Source organism: Lycorma delicatula, chromosome 1 (genome assembly GCF_047948215.1).
Source record: "Lycorma delicatula isolate Av1 chromosome 1, ASM4794821v1, whole genome shotgun sequence".
Taxonomy (NCBI): Eukaryota; Metazoa; Arthropoda; class Insecta; order Hemiptera; family Fulgoridae; genus Lycorma; species Lycorma delicatula.
This window is the reverse complement of record NC_134455.1, coordinates 30,234,289-30,246,455: the sequence shown is the minus strand read 5'-3', so window position 1 is coordinate 30,246,455 and position 12,167 is coordinate 30,234,289.

Below are 12,167 nucleotides of genomic sequence, written 5' to 3'. Positions count from 1 at the left end.
ACTTGTTACAAGCCAAAGCCATTGCACGTGTTGTCCAGTGTTCGATGCGGGTTAGGTGGTCGTGACCACACGTTAACATCTGTGGTGACTTACCGGGCGTTCCTGGATACTCTGTTTCCAGATTCTCCGGAGGGTGAAGCGGAAATCGGCGTTAGGGCGGGTGAAACACCATTCCCTGGCGTTCGGACCGTGGAACCCGAAGATATAGACTGAGTGGTTTCTCGAATGGCATTAAAGAAGGCACCGGGGATTGACCAACTTGACCCGGATATTTTCCATCATTTATTGCCTGTCGTAAGGGAGCCTCTCAGCAGGCTGTTCACGGGATGCCTAAGCTGGGGCTGCTTTCCGGGTTGCTGGAAGGTGGCTTTGGTAAGGGTACTCCTGAAACCTGGAAAGGATCCTGGTGAGGTCGGCAGTTATCGACCCATCAGCCTCATGCCGGTCCTCGGCAAGTTGCTTGAAAGGCTGGTTGTGGAACGGCTCGAAGAAAGCATCGATATGAGCCGTATTCTAAATCGAGGCCAGTATGGCTTTATGAAAGGGGTTGGCACCGAGGATTGCATCTTAAATGCTCTTACCGAAGTGGAAACCGCAGACTGCAAATATTTTGGTTATAGAAGCAGCATTTTCTTCCTTGTGTTGGAGTTCTGTCATCTATGCTTTGGAACGCCGCAATGTTCCCGAAGCCACACAGGCCGTGGTAAGAGACTATTTGTCTAACTGAACGGCTCTGTTTAAAGATGCACACCTAGTTGTGGAAAAGTCCGTCACCAGGGGAAGCCCGCAGGGTTCCGTTCTCGGTCCCCAGCTGTGGAACCTGGTGTTTGACGGATTTCTGGGATTGACTTTCCCAGAAGGAGTCACGGTCCAGGCTTTCGCCGATGACTGTCTCCTTTTGGTTCGTGGAGATTCACGACCACAGCTAGAAAGCAGAGCGCAGGCGGCCTTGTCAACCGCCGAAGGCTGGATGGACATGCAAAATTTAAAGATTTCTGTGCCCAAAACGAAGTTTATGCTTCTAAAGGGCGCAGACAAATTATCATGCAGTCGAAACCCCCACATTAAATATAAAGGCTGTGTAATCAGCCGAGTAAGGGTTCATAAGTACCTAGGTGTTTTGTTTGATGATAAGTTGCTTTTTAGTAACCATATTAAACAAGTTGCGGCGGACGCTGTCTCTGTGATGCACAAACTTAGAAGGATTGCTCGGAAAGACTGCGGGCTGTCGGGCCGCCAAATGTACTTGGTGTACCGAGGCGTCTTCGTATGATCGCAGTATGATTGCATACGCGGCGCCAGTTTGGGCGCATAGGTTGGAAAGGAATAGAGCACTACTTCAAAATTTAAGGAGTGCCCAGCGCAGAGCCATGATAGTATGCACTGGTGTATTTAAAACAACCTCCTACGAGGCTACTACTGTATTGAGAAAGGCTCTCCCAATCGATTTAGTGGTGAAAATTCGGGCAGTCATGTGGAAGTTGCGAAGAGGTCGGGAGGCCGAGGCATTTGGGATGCGGTTTCGAGCCGGGCCAGAACGGAGCGGAACGGTGATCACAATGCACCGGAACAAAATTTCGTCCAGTTGCCCATCTCCCGTCTGCGGAAAAGGCTACAAAGCCTCGCGATGGAGGCATGGCAGCTTGAATGGCACACCACGACTAAGGGAAGATCCTTGTATAGTTTTATACAGGATCTGGGGGGATGGTATGCCTCGAGTTCTTTTCTAAGGGCGTCGGGTGCCCAGGTGCTCACCAACCATGTTAACCTGAACCAATATCTGTTTCGGTTTCGCCTGGTGGCTGATGAGTTGTGTGTCTGCGGGGAGGTCCAGTCGAATGTACATATGATGTACGACTGCCCTGCTCTTGGGGGGGCCAGAGACCGAGCCACCCTGGAACTTAGAGGTCAGGGGGAAACCTGGCCGCTCACAAGCGGCGAGGCAGTGTGGCGCGAGCCGCACTGTCGGACCGTGTGGGAGTTCCTCGATGAGGTTGCTATGTTCAACCGTCATCGTTAATTTTAAGGGATTATTAAATGTAATGTAATTGGACTCCTACAGCTCTGCTGCTGGAAACCAACCTTGGTAATAGGGCTGGCCATCAGCCAAATCAGCTCCAAGCGCTGTTAAATGGTGGACAGGTACTAGCTGTCGTACAGCGACCGAGGCGTGGCAGCCAAAATTGCTGTCTTTTTATTTTATAGACGTATAGTTTAAGTTGTTACAAGGGGTGCGCCTCCCCGATCTAGTTTTATGTTTGACAAGTGAGCGATTGGGACATTTAAGCGGGTGCTGTACGGCACCTTGCTTAATTCGCTCACGCACGTTACGTAGCTCACTAGGAGCTTTTAGGATTTGGGTCGCTAAACCGATTTTGAAGCACAGTAGCCGTTTTTGGCACTGCATGTATAACATTTCCAGACCTATGTTATATTAAATCTTTATTAAAATGTGTATTTGAAAAATGTATATTCATGTATTTTCTCATTTAATATCTCATATGTTGATTCAACTGATATTTCTTGTATAGAAGTTATGTTTATTTCATAATTTCTTTTAATTTTTTAAGGTTATGATTTAACATATGTTCATTTTTCTTTCTAATTAAAGTCCAATTTCTTCTGGCAAATACGAGCTGTGTGTTCTTTTATTTTTGTTAACTTTACCCAACATAGCTCGTTGTTTTTGGTCCTCCGGGCCGGATATTTAATTCCGGATCTAATGTCCAGGCTATATTTCTTAAAGTTTGTAAATATTTGTCATAAAATCTCTTCAAATATTATTTTTATCTAAACTTATTCTATTATATAAATAAGTTAAATTGTTCTGTCAAATTTAGAATGTCTTTATATTGTATTATTTTTAAGCATGTTGTTACTGGAAGTAATGATGTTATGAAAGTTGTAATTGATAACTACGAGTTATACAGTAATTATATAATTACTTATTGTTGATGATAGTTGAATATAACAAATATCTTGTGTATTAATTTTCTGATAAAAAATTCTTTTAGATTTTATATTATTATTGTTGTATAAACTAAGTTGTTATTTAAGAATGACACTTGAAATCATATTGTATCTAATGTTATACTATTTAAAATATTTATTGTAATTTTAATTCAAAAAATGACAAACTCGCATTAAGACAGCTCCAAGCAAGTTATTTCTCAATTTTTGTGTCGCTTCATCAATTGGTCTTGCCGCAGCTTTGATTCTACACACGTCTACTCCAGAAAAGCCTATTTCTCTTCAGCTTGTTGCCACCTTCTTCTTCAGTCCAGTTCAGATCTGACTTTCTTTCACGACATGTGGATCGTTCGTCACTCACTCGCGCGCTCTCTCTCTCTCTCGTATAGGTTCAGTTGAAATCGCCACGATATGTGGATGCTTGCGACTCTCTCATCTGTCGCCCATGTGCATTCTCTTTCTCGCCTTTGTGCATTCTCTCTCTCGCCTTTGTGCATTCACACTCGTCGCCTTTGTGCTGAAACTATTCGTCAGATCTATTCTTTAAACTCCGCATCTTCATCTCTGGAAAACTCTCCTTTTGACACAAATCACTCGCTCTTCCATCTCATTGTCTAGTTTTCCTCTTGCTGAGTCGAAATCCATGTTTTTCTCTTGTCGTTGATAAATTTTCATACGTACTTCGTCTGTTAATTGTCATTGTTCATATTTTCAAATTCCTTTCCAAAATTTACAAAAAGGCCCTTGGGTTTCCAATCCTTGGACTTCCCGGAAAACCCGTTGTTTCAAATCTCTCTTCGCCTTCGCTGGACTCTTCTACAGCAAAAAATTCAACATTTCTGAAACCGATGGTCCAAAGAATACCTACATGAGCTCACTTCTCGTTCAAAATTGAACAAATCTCAACCCAACCTTGCTGTTGGTGATAAATATTCCTGTGAATAAGATTCACCCTTAGGTCTTCTCCTCTTAATTTTGCTCGCTCGCCTCCCAGTATGTTTACGCCATTGCGTAAAGTTGCGTTTATTCCAATAAATTCAAGGTTATGATAGAGTCTTGTAGTTTACAGGCTTGGTAAATTTATTTTGCATTTGTAAGGCTTATCATAAGTGTATTTTTTAAAATAGGTTGTTTGGGTTTGTTTTCGATATCAATTTCTCTCGGCGCCAGCTTGACTGACTGTTGCATCATCGTATTGGTGTCAGCTTATTTCTATCACGCATTATTTATTGCTGTTTAGTATATATATATATATATATATATATATATATAAATATTTATTATTATTATTATATTATTCTTAAGTGTTTTTGTTCTCACCAATTTTAATATTGTCATAGTTCCTAGAAGTCTATTTTTCTTTGTCTGCCCTGATGTCATTTCTTCAATTTGTGCGTATTCAGAAATTATTTTATCAGTCTTACGTAATTCTTTAATGGTCTGCTTGCTTGTAAATTATTTTTGTTTTGTCTTCGTTTCCGAATTCCACACGTTTTCTCTAATCGTTATCATACTAACACTTAGAACACTACTCTTGTTGTCAACACACACACACTCTTCTGTCCATTGCTTTGATCACTTCCCCTACTTCTCACCACGCCAGCTTTGTTCATTCCAGTTCAGTATTTCATGTTCTTTGGATGTACAGGCTGGTCCCCGGGCGGGGACCAGCTTGCGGCTCTCTCTCGCTTAATGTTAATACTTTCGTCGTCTTCATACTCTCATAAACGTTGTGGTATTTCTCTGTCTAAATATTCTCTTGTTCTACTCGTCAGTGTATTGTGATTCTACAAATTTCTATGTTCGTTTTTGCCTCGTTTCTTCGATAAGTTAATTTTCAAATTCACTAGATAACGTCTCTGTTGAAAGTGGTTCAATTACTGCAAACTGCCAACTCTATCGACGCCGAATCTTCTCCAGCTGCTGATAACGTTTTCATCGATGCAGAATCTCTCCAAACTCATTACTAGAAATCTGAGACGCCACGTCTTGTTTTAACTTCTAATCACAAATAGTTACCTCTGTTATTTTTTATTCGCCATTACAGACTATGACAGGGATAAACCGTATGTATATGTGCACTTTAATTTCACGAGTTCATTTTTTACCAATATTCGTGTGTTATTAAGGGATGTTCAAATCCTTCATTATTATTTATTGTTACGCTATTAGTAAAATTTGTGAAACATGCAGTTAATCATACATTATGCATTTCAATTTTAAGTTTGGTTTAAAAAACCATTTATTCACTTAATATAGGTGGCTTATTTAGGGTTATGTTATTCATGTGCAACAATACGTGATAATTATTACAATTTGTTTTTATTGTAATTAACTATCATTTAATCTTGTAACTTGTTAATTGCCGAGATTAATTCTTATCTATTCATGAACCGAATTCATATTACTACTTATATTAATCTAAAGAAAATTACTCTGATGTGAAGTTATGTTTTTGGACTTCTTTGTAATTTTATATTTTCAAGAAAGCTTACTACTAAAATGAACCCTATATGTTTACTTATTTCAATTTGATTATTGTAAATAACTCTTGTTGTACTAGAATATTATCGTGAATTTTTCTACACTAAACTAGAATTACATGTTTTAATTATTTAATGCTAAGTTTGATGTTCATAAATTAGAAAAGGCTAGTGCCAATAATAAGATTTATACTATAGTTTATTTTTCTAAGTAATGACATTTGTTCATTGCTAATTTTTCAATATTACAGCATATGTCAGTAATGCAATAGTTTTCCAGTCATACCATGTTTATTGATGTTATGTTTTTCTAAGTATATAATTGTAAATAAGGTGTTTTATGTTCTCTTATTTTCAGGCTTTGTTAAATTGTAGATTTTTAAAAATGTGTATTTGAAAAATGTATATTCATGTATTTTCTCATTTAATATCATTATTCATATGTTGATTCAGCAGATATTTCTTATATAGAATTAAGTAATGTTTATTACATAATTTCTTTTAATTTTTTAAGGTTATGATTTAACATAAGTTCAGTTGTTTTCTTTCTAATTAAAGTCCAATTTCTTTTGGCAGATACGAACTGTGTGTTCTTTTATTTTTCTTAACTTTACCCAACACTGAGCGTATATGGTTAGTAGGACTGGGCCCGCGCTTCTAATATGCTTGGATGGGGTCATTAGGAGTGTTAACAGCTGACCATTCCACACTCCCAACCAATTCTTCAGTAACGCTCACGATGTCGGAGCAACAGTTGCACCCCTTCACTGCGCTATACATAATTATAAAATTTCTTACTCGTGAAGGAGTTCAAGCGACGGAAATTTTCTGGAGACTGATTGCACAGATCGAGGACCACTGTCAAGGAATCATGTGCCTGGCATAGAGTTCAAGGAATAATGAGAACGAGTGGAAAATCAGGAACACAATCGCTGTCCTCGGACCAGCATTACAGATGAAAACATTCATGCGGTTTGAGATATTCTTGAAGACAAATCGATGGGTAAGAGTATCAAATGCTGAACAGGTTGGAATAAGTTACGGGAGCTGTCAAGCGACCTACAGTCCATGTGTGCCAGATGGGTCCCTCACCTTTTGACCGCAGATCAGAAGTTGAGACCTGTCAGAGGTCTCAACTGGTCTGTCAGAGGCTTGCAGCAACATTTGCGAAAGATGATGCACTTTTGAGTCGGACTGTTACCTGTGACAAAACGTGGGTCCTCCACTACACTCCCCAGTTGAAACAAGTCAGCATTGTGTGGCTGAGGAAAGGAGAGGCAGCCCCAGTGAAAGCCAAGACCTAACTGTCAGCCTGCAAGGTTCCTTCAACCATTTTTTTTGACAGGCAAGGCATTGCCTGTCAAAATTGATTTTGCATGAGCAACATACAATAAATGCTGCTCACTACTGCAAGCTGTTGAACAAGGTAGGACTGCATATTGCCATAAAACCGATTCGACTGCAGCTCTAATGATCTCAAAACTAGAAGAAATGCACTGGACTCAACTCCCTACAGCCCAGACCTATCGCCCTGCTTACAAAAGCTCTAGGAGGGCAACATTTTTAAGATGATGAGGGCAATTTAAAAAAAAAAATAAGATCCTGTTTATATTTTATTTATCTCGTATTATGCTGAACACTGAGTATTGATGCAGATGTCTCCCTGATCAAAAATTTTCTTCCTTTAAGTCTCGTTTATAATAAAACTGTGTATTGTTTCGAGTGTGAAAAATGATTGAAAAATTAAATTTTTTCAAGCAATTAACTAACTAGGCTATATTTCCAGCAGTGAAGTATAATTTTACTATCTCTTAATATAATACCACATCATGTTTGTCAAAATTAGCGATAACTTTATTTAAAATTACCATCATCCAGAATCCAACAGTCAATTACCCTATCATATTCTGGTTAACCATTTATTACCTATAATATAAAACCAGTCACATCAATTGCTATGAATATTGTAACCTGTTTTATGCATTTCAACTTGTTGGATTAATTACTTAAGTTCTACATTCAAGAAAAGTATTCAATGCAAGTCTTAACACAATGTGCTTCTCATCCAGTTTTTCTCCAAAATTCATTTAGTGTGTTTACAAAGTTTTGAGATGGAAAGGTAAATATTTAACAAAATATTTTCTCAATATTCACCAAATGTATGTCGTTTTCAGAAAAAAAAAAGAATAAACTTTACTATAGCCTTTCAAAATAATATTTATGTAGAGATTCTGGTAGCTCAGATGTAATGGTTTAACATTTGTAAATTTACATTTAGTCTTCTGGCTGGTAAGGACTAAGTCATACAATATTTGAAGGCAAATAACATAACTGCATATATATATATATACACTTATTGAGATTGCTTTCATATAATTTTAACTTTTAATGACTAAAAATAAATAGATATAGGAAAGACAATACGTAATAAATTTAATAACCATTTTTATAACTCTTAAATCGAATCATTATTTTAATAATGTTAAAAATATTTAATTACAATGCATCCTGTTATACAATTTAATACATAAATCTCTATACAACCAATACATTGCTTCAGTAACATAAATAGCTATTTAATATATTTACACATTCATTTAAAACACACTATCAATTACTACAGTTTGTGCCTTATCTTTGCAATTTAATTAACTGAAGTAATACAAAATTCAACTTTTTGAATCTCATTAATTATATATTTATTTTTACGATACAATAAATTCATCTACAAAAATTATTATATTAATCATTATATTTCTCTTTAGCCAAAATATGAGCAATGATAAAAACAGTAATGATTACAATAATAAAGATAAATCAATAAAGAAATATTTAAGTCTTGAGTGTTCTGTGACTAAAGCAGAAAGGTTACACTGCAATTACAAGTGAGCTATTATTTAATTTGATAACTGAACAATCTTATAAAGTAAAATAACTATTAATTCAAAGTGAAGTAGTTTTCAAACCATGTCGTGTTATTGTTACAGTAAAGAAAACCATTTACTTTCATTGAAAGTTTAATTTTAAATCCCTTAAATTGGAGATGGAATGACACCATGTCATAGTGAAAAGGACTACTACATAAAGAAAGAATAAACCACAATATGAACTATTTGGTAACCTATGTAATTTATTTAAATGAAAATTAATGCAAGATAATACATCTTGCATTAATCTAGCAACTAATATTACAAAAATATTTTTTGTTATAAGAATACCAGCTTAATAATAAATTGATTCTTTTCTTTGCAAGCGATATAAAATTAGTTTTATCTAAACTACCTACTTTTAGTAGTGATGTCCATGAATTAATAAATAAATACTATCAGATATATAGCTGCCACTTGGTTGAGATAGAAAGTCAATGCTGTTAAACAAAATTCTTTTAAGTTTTGAATGTAAGAAAAGCGTATAATAAAAATATCATTTCTGCATTAGGATAATATTTATTATAAAATAACCAGTCTTAGTAAGAAAAAACATATATCAAGAAATTACTGATGTAAACTTTAAATAACTATTACTATAATTATATGTTTTTTTTAACTAAAAAAAAAATTTAAGACTCAAGGCTTAAAACTATAATTCTAGATATATTATTGTATGTCTACATGTATATTTTCTATTTATTTTATTACAGTTATATGTAATACAAATGTAAATCAAAAGGCCAGTTCAATTTAGTAAAGAACTTTTAGCAACTTTACTTTTCCTCTTAGCACTTCATGTAGAATATTATTTACAACAATAGAAAAAACACGTTTAAGAATTAAAGCAAATCTGTATATTTCTGTTTTTATCATCACAAAATAAAGCTTATCTTATATTGTTTGACGTTTTATGGTACCTCATGGACAAACAATAAAATAATTTCTCAGGTTAAAACAAATTATTTGTTTTACAACCTGACCAGGTTGTAAGGGATCAGTCATGAGGTAGAAAAGGTGGGGTACACAATATTTTACCAGTAAAAAGAGTATTATTGTGGAATTTTTTACACATAATATTGTAAAATAAAATGAATTATACTGCAGTTGTAGACCTAATAAACATAGAAACATTAAGTAAAAACAAGCGAGAGAAACTGATACACAGGGCTTATTAAAATGGAGAAACTGGTTACAACGAAATATCATAACAGAAAAAGGATCAGGTGGGCCAAATTCTGTCTAATCTACAAATATAATTTAAAAAGATTTAATAATTATATAATTTATTATTACAATTAACAGAAACTGGTTTATCACAGCATATGGATAACAATTTTTTCCCTGTTACTATGTAACATCACTATATAGTACACATTGTAACACTACCTCACCAATCAATTATAAATAATGTATTCATAAGAAAAACTACATTAATTAAATAGATTATTATTTCTGGTAGTAAAAAAGGAAATTCTTATTCATTTAGAACACGTTTTTATCAAATCAATACATTACATATTTTGGAGCTGTGAGGATACAAAGATTGTTATAACTGTTATGAAATTAAATTTTATTTCACTTTTCATTATGTTAATATTATTTTTCATACATAGATATCAGATAGAATGGTAATCTTTAATTGAAAATAAATTTAAAAGAAAACAATACGAAAATGTTAAAACTTTTTATTTATTTAACTAGTGACTTTGTTTTGATAGTAAAATAAAACAAAATCGTATTTTGCTTTCTTTTATATGTAACAACAAAAAAGTGTGTGTGTGTGAATTTCTGTAATTTTTCTTTTATATTATTTTTACTATTAATGATATTTTTTTCCTTTATTGTTTTAAACTTAATGTGATGTTTTACAAAAGTAGGAATAATTTTTCAGTACTGATAGTAATAATTACAAAATAAACAATACTTTACATATCATGTACATCAGACTAGAGAAAAATGTGATGTACTGTGATAAAAAAAAAATATAAACATGAAAAATAATATACATGAAGTTGGCCTGACAGATTCCAGATATTGAAAAAATGGTAAAAAACAATCAATATAACTTGAAAGAAAAAGTAATATGGTTATTGCTAATATACAGTAAAAATATAAAACTTTTTTAACATTTGGTGAAAAAAAAGTCTTTCAAAACTCAATAATTAATAGCCTAACAAAGTTAAGAGTTTGTCAAACATATTCAGCTAAAGAAAGAAATCTCCCATATAAAGGTAAGTGATGCTAAATTACCAGAAATAAGATAATTGAAAAATCCTCAAGAAGCAATTTTTTTGCTCCATGAAAATGGTTTTTAAATATAAGTCTCAAACTGTATTTTAAAGATTTTACTGCTTTCAATTAAATAAGATGTACATAAATGATCACTCTACAGCCTACAATGAATATGACATTGGCCAATACAAGTATATTCTAAGTGAAGTAAAGGCATCTTATCTTAGTTCCAACACATGATAAAATAACTACTTAATTTAACTACAAACTCATTTTACTATAAATCTTAGATGAGTGCAGCAATAAAAGTGGTCTTTTCTGACAATGAAGAATATATGGCAAAGACAAGGATACTTTGGACTAATGGTTAACTTTAGACAGTAAGTAGGGCTGAGGGAATATTCATTTTACGTTTGATTATGTCACTGTTTAGACACCACTTACTTGTTTTCCATATGTTACCCAAGGCCATTATGTAATGTTTGGAGGGAAATCAATCTGGTGAAGAATTTTGTTGTTGAAGTGCAGAGCAAAAGTGATTTTAAAACCTTAAGAGATAGTTGCTATTGTCCAGGTAATTGCCCAATAAATTCAATTGTAATACTCTTGTACATGTTTATACATTTAACTAGTAATTTATTACAGTAATATAAAAAGATATATAAGTATATTTTAACTTAAAAAATTTCAATCTTTCCATGGTATAACTTTGGGCCTCATGCTGTCTGAAGTTTAATATTACTAGAAAACACAACTGAAGACTTGGTAGCAGGTCCTACAAAGATTATGAGTCTGAGAAATTAACTGAAGCTATCAAAGAAATTAAGTTATTGATCAGGCAAGCTGCAGATAAGTTTGCAGTAAAAAAATCAACATTTCATAATAAACTGAATGAAAAACATTCTGAACAAGTTGGGAGATCTTCAGTGATGAAGAACAATAAATTTTCATTGATCATCTTGTTGTATTCGAATGGAGCTTTCCTTTTTCATTTACAGATATTAGGTATATAATTAAGGGGGTAGGAACTGTTTTGTACTTTAAAAATAACTTCTCTGTGACAGATTGTGTTTGTACGTTTTTAGCAAAGTATACTGAAAAATTATCAAAAAAACTTATCAGGTTAAAAATTAACCTGACAATCCTAGGATAGAAAAACTAATTTTAATAGGTATCAAGTACACAAACAGAATCCTCAATGAAAAAAAACTGCTACATCATTGAAAATTCGCTGCTGGTGTATACTATATACATAGCCAACTGCCTTTACAATTACTGGATTCATGGGAGGGCCTCATGATGCTGTATACAATTGCACACCGTCTGGTTGATTTGATGGTGCTTGTTTGGAGGACTGGTTCTTAATAATTGTTGTTCCTTGGGCCAGGAAATTAGAGGTTCCTAAAGTAGTTATTGGAGACAATTTATGTTTTCACTTCTCAATACCAGTAATAAAAATGTGTAAACAGTTTATGATTAGATTTGTATGTCTTCCTTCAACTGAAAAACATATTCTTCAGCCATTAGATGTGGTGTATAATGCACCCCTTAA